The following is a 21,817-nucleotide window of genomic DNA, read 5'->3' as shown; positions in this document are numbered from 1 at the left end:
TTTCACATCGGTATTTACGGTTGAGAAAGGCATGGATGTTAGGGAACTTGGGGAAATAAATAGTGATGTCTTGAGGAGTGTACATATTACAGAGAGGGAGGTGCTGGAAGTCTTAACGCGCATCAAGGTAGATAAATCTCCGGGACCTGATGAAATGTATCCCAGGACGTTAGGGGAGGTGAGGGAGGAAATTGCGGGTCCCCTAGCAGAGATATTTGAATCATCGACAGCTACAGGTGAGGTGCCTGAAGATTGGAGGGTAGCAAATGTTGTGCCTTTGTTTAAGAAGGGCGGCAGGGAAAGGCCTGGGAACTACAGACCGGTGAGCCTGACATCTGTAGTGGGTAAGTTGTTAGAGGGTATTCTGAGGGACAGGATCTACAGGCATTTGGAGAGGCCGGGACTGATTAGGAACAGTCAGCATGGTTTTGTGAGAGGAAAATCATGTCTCACGAATTTGATTGAGTTTTTTGAAGGGGTAACCAAGAAGATAGATGAGGGCTGTGCAGTAGACGTGGTCTACATGGACTTTAGCAAAGCCTTTGACAAGGTACCGCATGGTAGGTTGTTACATAAGGTTAAATCTCACGGGATCCAAGGTGAGGTAGCCAATTGGATACAAAATTGGCTTGACGACAGAAGACAGAGGGTGGTTGTAGAGGGTTGTTTTTCAAACTGAAGCCCTGTGACCATCGGTGTGCCTCAGGGATCGGTGCTGGGTCCGCTGTTATTTGTTATTTATATTAATGATTTGGATGAGAATTTAGGAGGAATGGTTAGTAAGTTTGCAGATGACACCATGATTGGTGGCATTGTGGACAGTGAAGAAGGTTATCTAGGATTGCAATGGGATCTTGATAAATTGGGCCGGTGGGCCGATGAATGGCAGATGGAGTTTAATTTAGATAAATGTGAGGTGATGCATTTTGGTAGATCGAATCGGGCCAGGACCTACTCCGTTAATGGTAGGGCGTTGGGGAGAGTTATAGAACAAAGAGATCTCGTAGTGCAGGTTCAAAGCTCCTTGAAAGTGGAGTCACAGGTGGATCGGGTGGTGAAGAAGGCATTCGGCATGCTTGGTTTCATTGGTCAGAACATTGAATGCAGGAGTTGGAATGTCTTGTTGAAGTTGTACAAGACATTAGTAAGGCCACACTTGGAATACTGTGTACAGTTCTGGTCACCCTACTATAGAAAGGATATTATTAAACTAGAAAGAGTGCAGAAAAGGTTTATTCGGATGCTAGCGGGACTTGATGGTTTGACTTATAAGGAGAGGTTAGATGGACTGGGACTTTTTTCCCTGGAGAGTAGGAGGTTTAGGGGTGATCTTATTGAAGTCTATAAAATAATGAGGGGCATAGATAAGGTTGATAGTCAAAATCTTTTCCCAAAGGTAGGGGAGTCTATAACGAGGGGGCATAGATTTAAGGTGAGAGGGGAGAGATACAAAAGGGTCCAGAGGGGCAATTTTTTCACTCAAAGGGTGGTGAGTGTCTGGAACGAGCTGCCGGAGGCAGTAGTAGAGGCGGGTACAATTTTGTCTTTTAAAAAGCATTTGGACAGTTACATGGGTAAGATGGGTTTTGAGCGATATGGGCCAAGTGCAGGCAATTGGGACTAGCTTGGTGGTATAAACTGGGCGACATGGACATGTTGGGCCGAAGGGCCTGTTTCCATGTTGTAACTTCTATGATTCTATGATTCTATGATTCTATTCCTGTTGGGAAGGGTTTAAACTTGCTTGGCAGAGGGATGGGTACCTGACCATAGATTCAGAAGGGGGAGAAACAGCTGGAAATGGAAGCGGAAAATTAGTAAGTGAGTTTCGAAGGCAGAGGAAACAAAATGTTAGGAAATAAACAAAGAAGGAGTTTGGCTGTGCTTAATGGTGTATACTTCAATGCAACGTGTGGAGTGAATAAGGCAGTTGAGATGAGGGCACAGATCGACACGTGGAAGTATGATATCATAGCTATCACTGAAACATTGCTTAAACAAGGGCAGGAATGGCAGCTCAGCATTTCTGATTATCGGGTTTTCAGCCGAGATGGAAAGGGTGATAAAAAGGAGGGTGGGTGGCATTATTGGTTGAAGACACAATTACGGCTGTGAGGAGGGATGATATGTTAGAGGGATCATGAAATGAGGCCATATGTTCTGTAGAAATGGTGCAGCTAAAGAACAAAAACGGGGCAATCACACTGCTGGGAGTGTACTATAGACCACCAAACAGTCAGAGAGAGGTAGAAGAGCAAATATGTCGGCAAATTTCGGAGACCGCACCTGGAGTACTGTGAGCAGTTCTGGGCACCGCACCTTCGGAAGGACATATTGGCCTTGGTGGGAGTGCAGCGTAAGTTTACTGGAATGATACCCGGACTTCCAGGGTTAAGTTATGAGGAGAGAACACACAAATTGGGGTTGTATTCTCTCGAGTTTCGAAGGTTAAGGGGTGATCTGATCGAAGTTTATAAGATATTAAGGGGAACAGATAGGGTGGATAGAGAGAAACTATTTCCACTGGTTGGGGATTCTAGGAGTAGGGGGCACAGTCTGAAAATTAGAGCCAGACCTTTCAGGAGTGTGATTAGAAAACATTTCTACACACTAAGTGTTGTAGAAGTTTGGAACTCTCTTCCGCAAACGGCAATTGATACTAGCTCAATTGCTAAATTTAAATGTGAGCTAGATAGCTTTTTGGCAACCAAAGCTATTAAGGGATATGGGCCAAAGGCAGGTATATGGAGTTAGATCAGAGATCAGCCATGATCTTATCAAATGGCGGAGCAGGCACGAGGGACTGAATGGCCTCCTCCTGTTCCTATGTTCCTATGTTGCTAGAAGTGCAAAAACAATAGGGCAGTGAAGTTGGGCATTTGAACTACCCTAATTTTAACTGGGACACAATCAGTGTAAAAAGCATAGAGGGCTCAGAATTCTTAAATTGCATTCAGGAGAACTTTTTTGGCCTGTATATAAGCAAGCCCAACGAGACAGGGAGGGGCAGTTCTGGATTTAGTTTTAGGGAATGAAGCTGGGCAGGTGGAAGAATTATCAATGGGAGAGCATGTTGGTGGTAGTGATCATAATTCAGTTAGATTTAGCTTAATTATGGAAAAGGACAAAGATAGACCAGGAGTCAAAGTTCTCAATTGGGGAAAGGCCAATTTTACTAAGCTGAGAAGTGATTTAGCAAAAGTGGACTGGAAACAGTTACTTGAAGGCAAATCAGTGTCAGAGCAGTGGGAGGCATTCAAGGGGGAGATTCAAGGGGTTCAGAGTAAACATATTCCCACAAATAAAAAGGATGGGACTGCCAAATCTAGAGCCCCCTGGATGACAAGCAGCATACAGCGGAAGATAAGGCACTTATATCAGACACTGAGAACTCAATACTACGGAAAGCCTCGAGGAGTAGAGAACGTGCAGGGTTGAAATTAAAAAAAGAAATTAGGAAAGCAAAGAGAGGGCATGAAATTAAGGAAAACCCAAACATGTTTTATAAATATATAAAGAGCAAGAGGATAACTCAGGAAAGAAAATCTCATATTAAAGTCCAAAAAGGTAACCTACAAGTGGAGGCCGAATATGTTGTTATGGTTCTGAATGAATACTTCACGTCTGTCTTCACAAAAGACGGTGCCGATGTAGATATTGTGGTGAAGGAGGAGGAGTGTGAAACATTGGATAGGATAAACATAGTGAGAGAGGAAGTATTAAGGCGTTTAGCATCTTTGAAAGTAGATAAATCTCCAGGCACGGATGAAATGTATCGCAGGCTGTTAAAAGAAGCAGGGGAGGAAATAGTGGAGGCTCTGACCATCATTTTCCAATCTTCTCTGACAACAGGCGTGGTGCTGGAGGAATGGAGGACTCCGAACATTTTACCATTGTTTAAAAAGGGAGAAAAGGATAGACCAAACAATACAGGCCATCAGCCTTACCTCGGTAGTTAGCAAATTATTGGAATCAATTCTGAGGGACAGCATAAATCGTCAGTTAGAAAGGCACGGGTTAATTAAGAACATTCAGCATGGATTTGTTCGAGGAAAGTCGTGTCTGACTAAATTAATTGAACCTTTTGAGCCGGTAACAAGGAGGATCGATGAGGGCAACGCGTTTGATGTAGTCTACATGGATTTTAGCTCGGCTTTTAACAAGGTCCCACATGGCACACTTGTCAAAAAAGTAAATGCCCATACGATCCAAGGGAAAGTGGCAAGTTGGATGCAAAATTGGCTGAGTCACAGGAAGCAAAGGGTAATGTTTGATGGGTTGCGAATGGAAGGCTGTTTCCAGTTGGGTTCCGCAATGTTTAGTGCTAGGTCCGTTGATTTTTGTGGTATATATTAATGGTTTGGACTTGAATGTGGGGGGCTCGATCAAGAAGTTTGCAGATGAAACAAAAATTGGCCATGTGTTTGATGGTGAGGAGGAAAGCTTTGGGCTGCAGGAAGGTATCAATGGACTGGTCACGTGGGCAGAAAAGTGACAAATGGAATTCAATCCAGAGAATTGTGAGATAATGCATTTGGGGAGGGCAAACAAGGCAAGGGAGTGCACAATAAATTGAAGGATACTGATAGGTGTAGAGGAAGTGAGAGACCTTGGAGTGCATGTCCACAGATCCCTGAAGGTAGCAGGATAGGTCGATAAGGTGGTTAAAAAGCCATACGGGATATTTTCCTTTATTAGCCGAGGCATTGATTATAAGAGCAGGGAGGTGATGCTGGAACTGTATAAAACATTGGTTAGGCCACAGTTGAGTACTGCGTACAGTTCTGGCCACCACATGACAGGAAAGACGTGATTGCACTTGGGCGGGGACAGAGGAGATTCATGAGGATGTTGCCAGGGCTGAAGAATTTTAGATATGAGAAAAGATTGGATAGGCTGGGGTTGTTTTGTTTGGGACAAAGGAGGCTGTGGGAAGATTTGATTGAGGTTTCTAAAATTATGACGGGACTTGATAGAGTCGATAGGGGGACCTATTGCCATGAGCAGTATGGTCAGTGGCCAGGGGGCATAGATTTAAATAATTGCCAGAATGATGAGAGCGGTGCTGAGAAGAAATTATTTCACCCAGAGAGTGTTGGGGGTCTGGAACCTACTGCTTGAAAGGATGACAGAGGCAGAAACCCTCAACTCATTTAAAAAGGACTGAGATGAGCGCTTGAAGTGCTGTGACCGACAAGGCGAAAGACCAAGTGCTAAAAGAAAATGCCATTTTGGGCGTTCAGCGTTTTTGGGACAGAAAGTGATGGGAATTTCAAAGGGACAATTCGGAAAGAAAGGTTTGGACTCTTCTCTTGCAAACACTTGGTATCGCTTCCTTGGTGGTCCAGTGGTTCGGATTCGGCGGCCCCACCATCACGGCTCGGACTCGATGCAAGGTCAAAAAACATTACCTGATTGGAACACGTCACCAAACCACTGTGTCCAATGCTCGGTCCTGATCAACATCAGCATTTTCGCCACCACGACTGCGAAAGGAGCAGCAGGCAGCCGAACATTCTTTAATCCAACAACCCATCAGAGTGACACACAATGTACTTTCTTGCCGTCTGTAAAAGGCCAGTTTTTATTTCAAAAGAGTCGTGACGCTGATCAAAGTTTGTGGGAAGGTTTTTGTTGCCATTTCCAGCAGATTTGGAAAAGATCTGCTGCCTGACACTCTAATTGTCGCCAACCTTTAACTATAGCTCACAGTGTCAGAACAGTCTCTGTTATATAAGACTTTTATGTCTCTTCTGCCACTACATCTCCTTAACAACACCAGCTGATCACAGCACCGCTTTCTTCAAAATGAGGCCCAGTGTAAAAAAAAATGCACGGTTTCAAAGCGAAGGGAGGTGTGCAAGATTGGAAGGAGTGTGCGACTGGAGATAATGGGCCTGAGGCAGTGAGAACATCTCTTGAGCATAAAGACATTCAGTATCTGAAAGAAGCAGGCTGATGAGCTCTTTCAGTTTATTTATCCTGGCATCTGCAAAACCCATCGTCTCTCAAAGTCCATCATCTTTCATCCATTTACCCGAACTTGGTGCTGTCATTGTCTGAACCAGTGTTTCATGTTGTTCGATGACCGTCACAAACACGATGGGCCGAATGGCTTCCCTCTGTGCCGTGAATGTTCTATGTTTCGATGTACGAAAAGAAAATGCCATTTTGGGCGAGCACCTTTTTTTTCGATCGAAAGAGACCTGAATTTCAAAGGGACAATTAGGAAAGAAAAGGTTGGACTCCTCTCTCGCATGCATCAGCCGTAGCTTCCCTGGTGGTCTAGTGGTTAGGATTCGGCGCTCTCACCGCCGCGGCCCGGGTTCGATTCCCGGTCAGGGAACATTGCTTTCTTGGTGCTCGTCGTTCTGGTACCAACGAATGTCCCACCACTGAGCCCAATGCTTGCTCCTGATCAACATTAGCTTTTTCGCCACCATAAATGCTAATCGAGCAGCGGGCAGCCGATCATTCTTTAATCTAACAAGCCATTAGAGCGACACACAATGCACTTTCATGCCTTCTGTAAAATGCCTACATTTCTTTAAAATGTGTTGACGCTGATCAAAGTTTGTGGGAAGATTTTTTTTGCCATTTCTCCCAAGATTCGGAAATGACCTGTTGCTTGTCACTTTAATTGTCGCCAACCTTTAACTGTAGCTCACAGTGTCAGAACAGTAACTGTTCTCATTAGCCATTTATGTCTCTCCTGGCACGACATCTCCTTAACAACACCAACTAATTACAGCACCACTTTCTTCAAATTGAATTCCAGTGTAAAAAATGAGCGGTTTCAAAGCTTAGGAAGATGTGCAAGATTGGAAGGAGTGTGCGACTGGAGATAATGGGCCTGAGGCAGTGAGAACATCTCTTGAACATTATCAGTATCTGAAAGGAGGGAGATGAGATCTTTGAGTTTATTTCTCCTGGCATCATCAAAACCCATCGTCCCTCAATGCCCAACATCTTTCATCCATTTCGAGTGCATGCCGACCCGAACTTGGTGCTGTCATTGTCTGAACAAGTGTTTCATGTTCTTCGATGACCGTCGCAGACACGATGGGCCGAATGGCCTCCTTTTGTGCCCTGAATGTTCTGTGTTCTTGTGTACTAAAAGAAAATGCCATTTTGGCCGAGCAGCTTGTTTGGGGAGAAAGGGACGTGAAATGCAGAGACAAATAGGAAAAAGAGACTTGGACTGATGGCCTGCAAGATCGTGCCATGCGCTTCCCTGGTGGTCTAGTGGTTAGGATTCGGCGCTTTCACCGCCACGGCCCGGGTTCGATTCCCGGTCAGGGAACGTTATTTGCAAAGTGCTGTTCGTTCTGATGCCAGTGATTGCTCCTGATCGCTATCAGTTTTCAACTGCTGTGGTTGCAACAAGGGGCTGCCCATCATTCATTTATCTCACAACCCATTCAAGTGACACACAATGTACTTTCTTGCCTTCTGTAAAATGCCAGTATTTATTTTAAAAGAGTCGTGACGCTGATCAAAGTTTGTGGGAAGGTTTTTGTTGCCATTTCCAGCAGATTTGGAAAAGATCTGCTGCCTGACACTCTAATTGTCGCAAACCTTTAACTATAGCTCACAGTGTCAGAACAGTCTCTGTTATATAAGACTTTTATGTCTCTTCTGCCACTACATCTCCTTAACAACACCAGCTGATCACAGCACCGCTTTCTTCAAAATGAGGCCCAGTGTAAAAAAAAATGCACGTTTTCAAAGCGAAGGGAGGTGTGCAAGATTGGAAGGAGTGTGCGACTGGAGATAATGGGCCTGAGGCAGTGAGAACATCTCTTGAGCATAAAGACATTCAGTATCTGAAAGAAGCAGGCTGATGTGCTCTTTCAGTTTATTTATCCTGGCATCTGCAAAACCCATCGTCTCTCAAAGTCCATCATCTTTCATCCATTTTGTGTGCATGCCTACCCGAACTTGGTGCTGTCATTGTCTGAACCAGTGTTTTATGTTGTTCGATGACCGTCACAAACACGATGGGCCGAATGGCCTCCCACTGTGCCGTGAATGTTCTGTGTTCCGATGTACTGAAAGAAAATGCCATTTTGGGCGAGCAGCTTTTTTTTGGATCGAAAGAGACCTGAATTTCAAAGGGACAATTAGGAAAGAAAAGTTTGGACTCCTCTCTCGCATGCATCAGCCGTAGCTTCCCTGGTGGTCTAGTGGTTAGGATTCGGCGCTCTCACCGCCGCGGCCCGGGTTCGATTCCCGGTCAGGGAACATTGCTTTCTTGGTGCTCGTCGTTCTGGTGCCAAAGAATGTCCCACCACTGAGCCCAATGCTTGCTCCTGATCAACATTAGCTTTTTCGCCACCATAAATGCTAATCGAGCAGCGGGCAGCCGATCATTCTTTAATCTAACAAGCCATTAGAGCGACACACAATGCACTTTCATGCCTTCTGTAAAATGCCTACATTTCTTTAAAATGTGTTGACGCTGATCAAAGTTTGTGGGAAGATTTTTTTTGCCATTTCTCCCAAGATTCGGAAATGACCTGTTGCTTGTCACTTTAATTGTCGCCAACCTTTAACTGTAGCTCACAGTGTCAGAACAGTAACTGTTCTCATTAGCCATTTATGTCTCTCCTGGCACGACATCTCCTTAACAAGACCAACTAATCACAGCACCTCTTTCTTCAAATTGAATTCCAGTGTAAAAAATGAGCGGTTTCAAAGCTAAGGAAGATGTGCAAGATTGGAAGGAGTGTGCGACTGGAGATAATGGGCCTGAGGCAGTGAGAACATCTCCTGAACATTATCAGTATCTGAAAGGAGGGAGATGAGATTGACGATCCGGATTCTTTCCCCTCAGTCTGGTTCAGTAAAAACTGAAGTCGAATACATTTTAAAGTTCATCACAACTTTAATAGCAGGGTTCTTAGTCTGCAGCATTGATTTGGACTCCTGATAGAGTCCCTCTATGCTGGCAGAGGAGGAACAAAAACATACAGAAATCCACACGTTTTTATACAAATCAATAGGGGTTGGAACATACTTAACGAGGGTCAACACCAATCATAAGCCGGGCACAGGTTGCCATGCGAGGTTACATTATTTCCGGCCAATCATAAATCGTCCATGTGCTGATCATGCTGCTGTTAGACATCAAAGGGGATACTTCCTCACCTTCCAACTTGGAATGTTCTTCCCTGTCCCTTCTGTTCCTTATCTCCCAACCTGGAATGTCTTTCAACTTTGGCTAAGCTCGTTACCTATATTGATCTGCCATAAACATGGAGACATTCAGACCAGTCCTTGAATCACATCAAAGACTCTACATTGCGAAGACCATGCAAACCTGCTGACTACGCAAACATATGGCCCAGCAGGAGGCCAGGCCACCTGTACCAATCTCAGTTACTAACTAATTAACCCTTTCTAACCATTTTGCATTCTGCTTCTTTGCCACATAGACATTTTAATATTTTACCGAAAACTGACCACGAAGGGATTCTCATTCCCCCCCTTTTATCATTTTATGATAACCAATTATTACGGTGCTCACTGGTTCTGCAGGTTCTGCAGCGCAGCAACATTTAAGTAAGCAATAAACTATAAGAATTATAACAATGAATATGACTAGCCCTTGAACTAGAGAAGTCCCAATAGAACACAGACATGTTTCATCAATACGCCTTTGTACTTTTATCTGTTCTCAGGAACAGACTCCTTCTAAACATCTCTCAAGTAAGTTGCGAATGTCCTTGGTCAGCTAAACCTATTCATGTTAGTTTGAAAAGGCTAACATAGTCAAATATCCTATGGTGCTTTATATTTTGTTTCCAGCCTAACTAGACTGAATGGTACCTTTCAGACCATTTTACACCTGTGAATTGGTGCCCTCCCCATTATATCCCTTAATCCAAATTCTCCCTACAATATCCCGTTAGATGCTGTACCTCATCTTAACCAGGTTCCCTTCGTGTTGGCCACCAGTGCGGGTGGAAGAGAGGCAGAGCATCTGATAATCCTATCAAACTATAATTGTCTTCCCTTTTACATGCACCTTACCCCAGCAGGTGCTACTCCCGTTACCATTAAGATGTTTTCTTAGTTGAAACCACAGAGACAATGGGGACATTCTCACCCAGGCTCTGTTTTACTATCTTTGCCAAACCCTTCATCCTCTGCTTACATTTATTACATGCAATGAAAATCAAGAAGCACATTACAACAAACTGCACTACGACTAATACATATGAAACTAATCTAATCCAAGGATGGATCTGTATATTCAGTCCCAAATTCCAGAGGTCATTTCACCAGGTGGTGACTTTAATTTGGTCAATGTCATGCTTAATGTTGTTATTGTCCTGTTGTAGGTTATAATAAACCTTCTGGGAGAGGCGTATCTCCATTCGCAATGCTTTCAAGTATTTAGGCAACAGGGGTGTCAGATACCCAAATGTGTCCTGATATGCTTTTAAGTCCTTTCTGACATTCTCAGAAACTTGTAAGGTGGTGAGGTTATGCCGGTGTATCTCTACCAGTTCCTCGGGTCCAATCCGAACCAGGACTTCAGAAATGGAGTAGAGTTCTGGACTTAAAATATCACAAGTTAGGTTGGCATATTTAAACGTTTTCAAATTAGTTGTAACACAATATTTGCCCTCTCCGGCATATACCACTTAAGTGGGTTTTAGATCCGCCTCTAGGGCCTCCATGGTACAGTTAATATCCGGATTGGTACCGGTATTAAACCCACACTGTGCTTCTGGGCTGTGTCCAACACTATGTGGACACACAGTGACAGCATGTCTAGTAACACATCCCTTTAATTTTGTTCCAGCCAATCAGCTTAAATCTACGTCCTCTAGTTCTTGAACCCTCTGCTAGGGGAAACAGGTACTTCCTGTCTACTTTATCTGGGCCCCTCATAATCTTGTAATTTTGTATCCATCGTGCGGATATCTTCTAAATATTGTTTCTCCCAATTTTATTGTTAACTGATGGGAACCTAACCCTGAATTTTGGAAATCCAAATTACTGTGTCCCTCTTTACTTTAATTTCAGTCCTTTTGATTGATACCAGTGTTTCCTGACTGTTTCATTAATTAGTTGGTTTCTCTATGGACCATGTGTCAGTGCCTTGTTTAAAAGGATTTCTCACTTGCCTGGACCACATTAACCATTTTCCTGTTGTGCTGTTGTCAAGTAACTGAGCCTGTCTGAGACTCATTCTTCAATGTATCTTCTTCATGTATCTCCGCATACTAGCAGCATCTCATCGGAATGAGCTTAGTGTTCTTGGATATTAACTTTCTGCTGGCCAGTCTCTTCTTCCTCATGGTATTTCCGAACATTTTCCATGGCACACATCATATGTCCTGTAGGATTCAGTCCTGTAAAAGCAACTGGTTTGTTTAAAGAGTGGTTGCAATAGCTCACCAGGCCACAGGCCTTTGTAATCATGTTCTTCATCCTGATCTCCGTTTCAGATGATGGCAACATACATTTGTATCTTTTATGTCCACTGTAGCCATTCTTAGGTTTTCAGGTTATCTTATCAAAAAGATCAGGGGTGTCTAGAGTGCTTATCTCCCCCTGCATGGTCCCGATGTCAGGGTAGTGGCCAGGCTATTGAGTGTAGTTTTCTCATTATTCATTATAGGCAAGGACACAAATATCTCCATGAGAAAGCTATCAATTTACTATTCTCAACTACACTTTCCTGACTTCCACTAGATTGTATATTTATGCCAGATTGATTTTTTTTATCATGCCCAATTCAATGACTTTAGAGAAATTCCCATATCTCCCCACCTCGAGCATTCTGTCTTGGAAGACAACAAATAGGTTAAAACAAAACAAATCAAAATGTTTTCAAAAGAAGAGAATCAGGTTGATATCACCACGCTGTGACATTTGGTATCCGCTGATGTTTGCAGCTAAAGTCTTAAATCTTTAACACCACTGGATCGTTTCCTGCACCAAATTTCTCCAGCAAAGGTTGCACCGTAACTTTGTAACTACTCTTGGTAATCCTGCACCATCAACACTCACGTGGTCCCAAAAAATACCCAGGGTCACCTGTTTTAAAAGAAACACAGAAAATCCATTGCGGCTCTTCTTGAGAGCTCAAGTGATTAATTTGTCAAATCTTCATTTATTATTTATTTATCCAAATGAATAATCCCTTTACCCGAAACAAATTTAGAAAACAAAACAGGAGAGAAATTGCCTAGTCCCTCTCTCGCTCTCTCTCTGAAGCACGCAGCCTGTCTGAAATAAACACGGTCTCTCCCACATACAGATGTACGCAGGGCTGCAGACTGGAATTTCTAACTCCAAGTCCTAATCTCTGTGTTTTCAAGATGTAACCACATTAAGCAGATATCATTAGCAGCCGCCTGCTAAGATACGTTATATTCCTCTTTTATTAATTTATTAATGGTTTGGGCATGTGTTTCTAGCACTGTAGCTATCCTTTGCAAATATATGGTCAGCATTTGATCCTCAGACAATTCCTTATCTGTATTTTCATTTATCTTTTAATATATCTTTAATGCGCGACCCTAAATCTCTGACCTTTTGATCTAATGTTGTCAAATCAATGGTGTTAACAACTGAGGCAAAGGCAGTTGCTATATCACTTATCACAGACCTTTACGTCTCCATATTTGCCTATCTCTTTTTACGATGTCCACCTCCATTCCATGTCGCTCTTTGTTTTAACACTTGAGTTAGGAGGTGTTGATCTAATTGTTGACTTTTCTTAGCATTCTCAATGCGAGTTATATAATTTGTCAGGGAAGGTCTCCCCTCTTTGGTCAGATCTTGTATTCTACTATTAATTTCAAATAAAATTGAATTGCCCCAGAACTTGTCAAAACTTCCTTATCATACTGTGGCAGGGTAAAACTGATAGGCGTTTAGTACCCTGTGTCAGTACATAGCTCAAGTAATGGACTTCCAATTGTCTAACCTATGCTTCCTTTTCATATGATTTGTTTTACATTCCTTTCTTATCAATTTTTCACTGTAGCGTGAAAACTTATATCTCAGTCAATTGTAGCCTTTGGCATTTCCGAGTAATTGGGACAATTTTACTAATATAACCTATACCAATTGTTACCTCATGTTCACCTGTGTTCTGGGCAAGCCTCAGACAGTTCTCAACTGACTGGGTCATTTCTATCTGTTTGAACTGCTCTTGGCATGACAGCCTGGCTTCTTGGGATGGAAGGGGTTAATATTAACTTGCTCTTGTGGCAGGAGTAACTTGATCCTTCTCCCTTTTGAGATTAAGTTCCCACCTTCAAAATTTCTCTTCACACAGGTTTGACTGATTTTTTTACTTCTCACATTTGTGGATTGCTTTGTACTATATTTTTGCACACTATTTTTTCACATACTTTTAGTGGATGTGATTATAATGAACGCTCCGAGCTGTTCCAGCTTTCCGACTTTTCCTATCACAATGATACCAGATAGTCTTTTTAATCTATCCCGTTAATTTTTAACCTCTTTTTAAACCACAGCCAATCACAAAATAAACATTCAAAATGCCAATTTTTTGAAGATCCCATGTCTGGAATTTAACATGCCCACACTTTATAAGAACCAGAATTTAATAGGTCACTTAACCTCAATAACTCCAATTTTAATTCGGCAGTATCAGACTTAAACACACGACAAGACAGATACATTACACAAAGGAAGAAAACACGTAAGACACAGTAAGAAGGGGGCGTAGCCCACAACACCGACAAAAAAAACACTGATCAAGACAGGCTTTTTAAAGGGACAGTACACTTAAACAACAGAACCTTTCTTTTTCGGGTCTCTGTCTTTTAAACATTTGTCCAGTCACTTAATTCTATCCATATTTTTTACAGTACTGTCTCCATAAAGCAATTAGTTCTTTGGCTGTGGAACCTCTGTTATTTTTCCAAATTAATTCCTGAGCCTTTTTGGCGGCATCGAAGTTTTATCACTAGTTCCTGTTTATATCCAATCACCAGGAACTTAAACCCTGACTACCCTCAGTGATATTAACCACTGACCTACCGCTTACAAGTTATTCCCTCAGTGATATTCGACCACTGACCTCTTCCTGCTATTTCTGTGTATTCGCCAGACTGACCTGAATCTTGTAAGGACGCCACACGAGTGTTAGCGATTGGACGAGTTGTCGTCAGACTGACGGATTGGAGGAAAACCGACGTAGTAAATTAAGACTACTTACATCGGGGCGCCATTTCCTTCCTCCGTGTCTGAGACAATCCGCCTCTTACTCCGCGAACTCTCGGTGAACGACCGTTAAGATCCCCGTACGGGCCACCAAATGACGATCCGGATTCTTTCCCCTCAGTCTGGTTCAGTAAAAACTGAAGTCGAATACATTTTAAAGTTCATCACAACTTTAATCGCAGGGTTCTTAGTCTGCAGCATTGATTTGGACTCCTGATAGAGTCCCTCTATGCTGGCAGAGCAAGAACAAAAACATACAGAAATCCACATGTTTTTATACAAATCAATCGGGTTGGAACATACTTAACGAGGGTCAACACCAATCATAAGCCGGGCACAGGTTGCCATGCGAGGTTACATTATTTCCGGCCAATCATAAATCGTCCATGTGCTGATCATGCTGCTGTTAGACATCAAAGGGGATACTTCCTCACCTTCCAACTTGGAATGTTCTTCCCTGTCCCTTCTGTTCCTTATCTCCCAACCTGGAATGTCTTTCAACTTTGGCTAAGCTCGTTACCTATATTGATCTGCCATAAACATGGAGACATTCAGACCAGTCCTTGAATCACATCAAAGACTCGACATTGCGAAGACCATGCAAACCTGCTGACTACGCAAACATATGGCGCAGCAGGAGGCCAGGCCACCTGTACCAATCTCAGTTACTAACTAATTAACCCTTTCTAACCATTTTGCATTCTGCTTCTTTGCCACGTAGACATTTTAATATTTTACCGCAAACTGACCACGTAGGGATTCTCAAGATCTTTGAGTTTATTTCTCCTGGCATCAGCAAAACCCATCGTCCCTCAATGCCCAACATCTTTCATCCATTTCGAGTGCATGCCGACCCGAACTTGGTGCTGTCATTGTCTGAACAAGTGTTTCATGTTCTTCGATGACCGTCGCAGACACGATGGGCCGAATGGCCTCCTTCTGTGCCCTGAATGTTCTGTGTTTCGATGTACTCAAAGAAAATGCCATTTTGGCCGAGCAGCTTGTTTGGGGAGAAAGGGATGTGAAATGCAGAGACAAATAGGAAAAAGAGGCTTGGACTGATGGCCTGCAAAATCGTGCCATGTGCTTCCCTGGTGGTCCAGTGGTTAGGATTCGGCGCTTTCACCGCCGCGGCCCGGGTTCGATTCCCGGTCAGGGAACGTTATTTGCGAAGTGCTGTTTGTTCTGATGCCAGTGATTGCTCCTGATCGCTATCAGTTTTACACTGCTGTGGTTGCAACAAGGGGCTGCCCATCATTCCTTTATCTCACAACCCATTAGAGTGACACACAATGTACTTTCTTGCCTTCTGTAAAATGCCAGTATTTATTTTAAAAGAGTCGTGACGCTGATCAAAGTTTGTGGGAAGGTTTTTGTTGCCATTTCCAGCAGATTTGGAAAAGATCTGCTGCCTGACACTCTAATTGTCGCAAACCTTTAACTATAGCTCACAGTGTCAGAACAGTCTCTGTTATATAAGACTTTTATGTCTCTTCTGCCACTACATCTCCTTAACAACACCAGCTGATCACAGCACCGCTTTCTTCAAAATGAGGCCCAGTGTAAAAAAAAATGCACGCTTTCAAAGCGAAGGGAGGTGTGCAAGATTGGAAGGAGTGTGCGACTGGAGATAATGGGCCTGAGGCAGTGAGAACATCTCTTGAGCATAAAGACATTCAGTATCTGAAAGAAGCAGGCTGCTGAGCTCTTTCAGTTTATTTATCCTGGCATCTGCAAAACCCATCGTCTCTCAAAGTCCATCATCTTTCATCCATTTTGTGTGCATGCCAACCCGAACTTGGTGCTGTCATTGTCTGAACCAGTGTTTTATGTTGTTCGATGACCGTCACAAACACGATGGGCCGAATGGCCTCCCACTGTGCCGTGAATGTTCTATGTTTCGATGTACTAAAAGAAAATGCCATTTTGGGCGAGCAGCTTTTTTTTGGATCGAAAGAGACCTGAATTTCAAAGGGACAATTAGGAAAGAAAAGGTTGGACTCCTCTCTCGCATGCATCAGCCGTAGCTTCCCTGGTGGTCTAGTGGTTAGGATTCGGTGCTCTCACCGCCGCGGCCTGGGTTCGATTCCCGGTCAGGGAAGATTGCTTTCTTGGTGCTCGTCGTTTTGGTGCTCGTCGTTCTGGTGCCAACGAATGTCCCACCACTGAGCCCAATGCTTGCTCCTGATCAACATTAGCTTTTTCGCCACCACAAATGCTAATCGAGCAGTGGGCAGCCGATCATTCTTTAATCTCACAAGCCATTAGAGCGACACACAATGCACTTTCATGCCTTCTGTCAAATGCCTACATTTCTTTAAAATGTGTTGACGCTGATCAAAGTTTGTGGGAAGATTTTTTTTGCCATTTCTCCCAAGATTCGGAAAAGACCTGTTGCTTGTCACTTTAATTGTCGCCAACCTTTAACTGTAGCTCACAGTGTCAGAACAGTAACTGTTCTCATTAGCCATTTATGTCTCTCCTGGCACGACATCTCCTTAACAAGACCAACTAATCACAGCACCTCTTTCTTCAAATTGAATTCCAGTGTAAAAAATGAGCGGTTTCAAAGCTAAGGAAGATGTGCAAGATTGGAAGGAGTGTGCGACTGGAGATAATGGGCCTGAGGCAGTGAGAACATCTCTTGAACATTATCAGTATCTGAAAGGAGGGAGATGAGATTGACGATCCGGATTCTTTCCCCTCAGTCTGGTTCAGTAAAAACTGAAGTCGAATACATTTTAAAGTTCATCACAACTTTAATAGCAGGGTTCTTAGTCTGCAGCATTGATTTGGACTCCTGATAGAGTCCCTCTATGCTGGCAGAGCAAGAACAAAAACATACAGAAATCCACACGTTTTTATACAAATCAATAGGGGTTGGAACATACTTAACGAGGGTCAACACCAATCATAAGCCGGGCACAGGTTGCCATGCGAGGTTACATTATTTCCGGCCAATCATAAATCGTCCATGTGCTGATCATGCTGCTGTTAGACATCAAAGGGGATACTTCCTCACCTTCCAACTTGGAATGTTCTTCCCTGTCCCTTCTGTTCCTTATCTCCCAACCTGGAATGTCTTTCAACTTTGGCTAAGCTCGTTACCTATATTGATCTGCCATAAACATGGAGACATTCAGACCAGTCCTTCAATCACATCAAAGACTCTACATTGCGAAGACAATGCAAACCTGCTGACTACGCAAACATATGGCCCAGCAGGAGGCCAGGCCACCTGTACCAATCTCAGTTACTAACTAATTAACCCTTTCTAACCATTTTGCATTCTGCTTCTTTGCCACATAGACATTTTAATATTTTACCGAAAACTGACCACGAAGGGATTCTCATTCCCCCCCTTTTATCATTTTATGATAACCAATTATTACGGTGCTCACTGGTTCTGCAGGTTCTGCAGCGCAGCAACATTTAAGTAAGCAATAAACTATAAGAATTATAACAATGAATATGACTAGCCCTTGAACGAGAGAAGTCCCAATAGAACACAGACATGTTTCATCAATACGCCTTTGTACTCTTATCTGTTCTCAGGAACAGACTCCTTCTAAACATCTCTCAAGTAAGCTGCGAATGTCCTTGGTCAGCTAAACCTATTCATGTTAGTTTGAAAAGGCTAACATAGTCAAATATCCTATGGTGCTTTATATTTTGTTTCCAGCCTAACTAGACTGAATGGTACCTTTCAGACCATTTTACACCTGTGAATTGGTGCCCTCCCCATTATATCCCTTAATCCAAATTCTCCCTACAATATCCCGTTAGATGCTGTACCTCATCTTAACCAGGTTCCCTTCGTGTTGGCCACCAGTCCGGGTGGAAGAGAGGCAGAGCATCTGATAATCCTATCAAACTATAATTGTCTTCCCTTTTACATGCACCTTACCCCAGCGGGTGCTACTCCCGGTACCATTAAGATGTTTTCTTAGTTGAAACCACAGAGACAATGGGGACATTCTCACCCAGGCTCTGTTTTACTATCTTTGCCAAACCCTTCATCCTCTGCTTACATTTATTACATGCAATGAAAATCAAGAAGCACATTACAACAAACTGCACTACGACTAATACATATGAAACTAATCTAATCCAAGGATGGATCTGTATATTCAGTCCCAAATTCCAGAGGTCATTTCACCAGGTGGTGACTTTAATTTGGTCAATGTCATGCTTAATGTTGTTATTGTCCTGTTGTAGGTTATAATAAACCTTCTGGGAGAGGCGTATCTCCATTCGCAATGCTTTCAAGTATTTAGGCAACAGGGGTGTCAGATACCCAAATGTGTCCTGATATGCTTTTCAGTCCTTTTTGACATTCTCAGAAACTTGTAAGGTGGTGAGGTTATGCCGGTGTATCTCTACCAGTTCCTCGGGTCCAATCCGAACCAGGACTTCAGAAATGGAGTAGAGTTCTGGACTTAAAATATCACAAGTTAGGTTGGCATATTTAAACGTTTTCAAATTAGTTGTAACACAATATTTGCCCTCTCCGGCATATACCACTTAAGTGGGTTTTAGATCCGCCTCTAGGGCCTCCATGGTACAGTTAATATCCGGATTGGTACCGGTATTAAACCCACACTGTGCTTCTAGGCTGTGTCCAACACTATGTGGACACACAGTGACAGCATGTCTAGTAACACATCCCTTTAATTTTGTTCCAGCCAATCAGCTTAAATCTACGTCCTCTAGTTCTTGAACCCTCTGCTAGGGGAAACAGGTACTTCCTGTCTACTTTATCTGGGCCCCTCATAATCTTGTAATTTTGTATCCATCGTGCGGATATCTTCTAAATATTGTTTCTCCCAATTTTATTGTTAACTGATGGGAACCTAACCCTGAATTTTGGAAATCCAAATTACTGTGTCCCTCTTTACTTTAATTTCAGTCCTTTTGATTGATACCAGTGTTTCCTGACTGTTTCATTAATTAGTTGGTTTCTCTATGGACCATGTGTCAGTGCCTTGTTTAAAAGGATTTCTCACTCGCCTGGACCACATTAACCATTTTCCTGTTGTGCTGTTGTCAAGTAACTGAGCCTGTCTGAGACTCATTCTTCAATGTATCTTCTTCATGTATCTCCGTATACTAGCAGCATCTCATCGGAATGAGCTTAGTGTTCTTGGATATTAACTTTCTGCTGGCCAGTCTCTTCTTCCTCATGGTATTTCCGAACATTTTCCATGGCACACATCATATGTCCTGTAGGATTCAGTCCTGTAAAAGCAACTGGTTTGTTTAAAGAGTGGTTGCAATAGCTCACCAGGCCACAGGCCTTTGTAATCATGTTCTTCATCCTGATCTCCGTTTCAGATGATGGCAACATACATTTGTATCTTTTATGTCCACTGTAGCCATTCTTAGGTTTTCAGGTTATCTTATCAAAAAGATCAGGGGTGTCTAGAGTGCTTATCTCCCCCTGCATGGTCCCGATGTCAGGGTAGTGGCCAGGCTATTGAGTGTAGTTTTCTCATTATTCATTATAGGCAAGGACACAAATATCTCCATGAGAAAGCTATCAATTTACTATTCTCAACTACACTTTCCTGACTTCCACTAGATTGTATATTTATGCCAGATTGATTTTTTTTATCATGCCCAATTCAATGACTTTAGAGAAATTCCCATATCTCCCCACCTCGAGCATTCTGTCTTGGAAGACAACAAATAGGTTAAAACAAAACAAATCAAAATGTTTTCAAAAGAAGAGAATCAGGTTGATATCACCACGCTGTGACATTTGGTATCCGCTGATGTTTGCAGCTAAAGTCTTAAATCTTTAACACCACTGGATCGTTTCCTGCACCAAATTTCTCCAGCAAAGGTTGCACCGTAACTTTGTAACTACTCTTGGTAATCCTGCACCATCAACACTCACGTGGTCCCAAAAAATACCCAGGGTCACCTGTTTTAAAAGAAACACAGAAAATCCATTGCGGCTCTTCTTGAGAGCCCAAGTGATTAATTTGTCAAATCTTCATTTATTATTTATTTATCCAAATGAATAATCCCTTTACCCGAAACAAATTTAGAAAACAAAACAGGAGAGAAATTGCCTAGTCCCTCTCTCGCTCTCTCTCTGAAGCCCGCAGCCTGTCTGAAATAAACACGGTCTCTCCCACATACAGATGTACGCAGGGCTGCAGACTGGAATTTCTAACTCCAAGTCCTAATCTCTGTGTTTTCAAGATGTAACCACATTAAGCAGATATCATTAGCAGCCGCCTGCTAAGATACGTTATATTCCTCTTTTATTAATTTATTAATGGTTTGGGCATGTGTTTCTAGCACTGTAGCTATCCTTTGCAAATATATGGTCAGCATTTGATCCTCAGACAATTCCTTATCTGTATTTTCATTTATCTTTTAATATATCTTTAATGCGCGACCCTAAATCTCTGACCTTTTGATCTAATGTTGTCAAATCAATGGTGTTAACAACTGAGGCAAAGGCAGTTGCTATATCACTTATCACAGACCTTTACGTCTCCATATTTGCCTATCTTTTTTTACGATGTCCACCTCCATTCCATGTCGCTCTTTGTTTTAACACTTGAGTTAGGAGGTGTTGATCTAATTGTTGACTTTTCTTAGCATTCTCAATGCGAGTTATATAATTTGTCAGGGAAGGTCTCCCCTCTTTGGTCAGATCTTGTATTCTACTATTAATTTCAAATAAAATTGAATAGCCCCAGAACTTGTCAAAACTTCCTTATCATACTGTGGCAGGGTAAAACTGATAGGTGTTTAGTACCCTGTGTCAGTACATAGCTCAAGTAATGGACTTCCAATTGTCTAACCTATGCTTCCTTTTCATATGATTTGTTTTACATTCCTTTCTTATCAATTTTTCACTGTAGCGTGAAAACTTATATCTCAGTCAATTGTAGCCTTTGGCATTTCCGAGTAATTGGGACAATTTTACTAATATAACCTATACCAATTGTTACCTCATGTTCACCTGTGTTCTGGGCAAGCCTCAGACAGTTCTCAACTGACTGGGTCATTTCTATCTGTTTGAACTGCTCTTGGCATGACAGTCTGGCTTCTTGGGATGGAAGGGGTTAATATTAACTTGCTCTTGTGGCAGGAGTAACTTGATCCTTCTCCCTTTTGAGATTAAGTTCCCACCTTCAAAATTTCTCTTCACACAGGTTTGACTGATTTTTTTACTTCTCACATTTGTGGATTGCTTTGTACTATATTTTTGCACACTATTTTTTCACATACTTTTAGTGGATATGATTATAATGAACGCTCCGAGCTGTTCCAGCTTTCCGACTTTTCCTATCACAATGATACCAGATAGTTTTTTTAATGTATCCCGTTAATTTTTAACCTCTTTTTAAACCACAGCCAATCACAAAATAAACATTCAAAATGCCAATTTTTTGAAGATCCCATGTCTGGAATTTAACATGCCCACACTTTATAAGAACCAGAATTTAATAGGTCACTTAACCTCAATAACTCCAATTTTAATTCGGCAGTATCAGAATTAAACACACGACAAGACAGATACATTACACAAAGGAAGAAAACACGCAAGACACAGTAAGAAGGGGGCGTGGCCCACAAC

At 42.4% G+C, this 21,817-nt stretch overlaps 5 non-coding genes across 5 annotated transcripts; all 5 read left to right on the top strand.

Moving 5' to 3' along the window:
* Window positions 1-6,274: 6,274 nt before the first annotated feature.
* trnae-cuc (transfer RNA glutamic acid (anticodon CUC)) lies at window positions 6,275-6,346 on the top strand. The gene has a single exon. It is a non-coding gene; the product is annotated as a tRNA-Glu (tRNA).
* An 885-nt stretch (window positions 6,347-7,231) lies between these two features.
* Window positions 7,232-7,303, top strand: trnae-uuc (transfer RNA glutamic acid (anticodon UUC)). The gene has a single exon. It is a non-coding gene; the product is annotated as a tRNA-Glu (tRNA).
* Window positions 7,304-8,172: 869 nt separating this feature from the next.
* Window positions 8,173-8,244, top strand: trnae-cuc (transfer RNA glutamic acid (anticodon CUC)). Its single transcript has one exon. It is a non-coding gene; the product is annotated as a tRNA-Glu (tRNA).
* Window positions 8,245-15,305: 7,061 nt separating this feature from the next.
* trnae-uuc (transfer RNA glutamic acid (anticodon UUC)) lies at window positions 15,306-15,377 on the top strand. Its single transcript has one exon. It is a non-coding gene; the product is annotated as a tRNA-Glu (tRNA).
* Window positions 15,378-16,246: 869 nt separating this feature from the next.
* Window positions 16,247-16,318, top strand: trnae-cuc (transfer RNA glutamic acid (anticodon CUC)). Its single transcript has one exon. It is a non-coding gene; the product is annotated as a tRNA-Glu (tRNA).
* Window positions 16,319-21,817: the final 5,499 nt, after the last annotated feature.

This window comes from Heptranchias perlo, chromosome 2, assembly GCF_035084215.1.
Source record: "Heptranchias perlo isolate sHepPer1 chromosome 2, sHepPer1.hap1, whole genome shotgun sequence".
NCBI lineage: Eukaryota > Metazoa > Chordata > Chondrichthyes > Hexanchiformes > Hexanchidae > Heptranchias > Heptranchias perlo.
The sequence above is the reverse complement of the archived record's forward strand: the minus strand, read 5'-3'. Positions and strand labels throughout refer to the sequence as shown.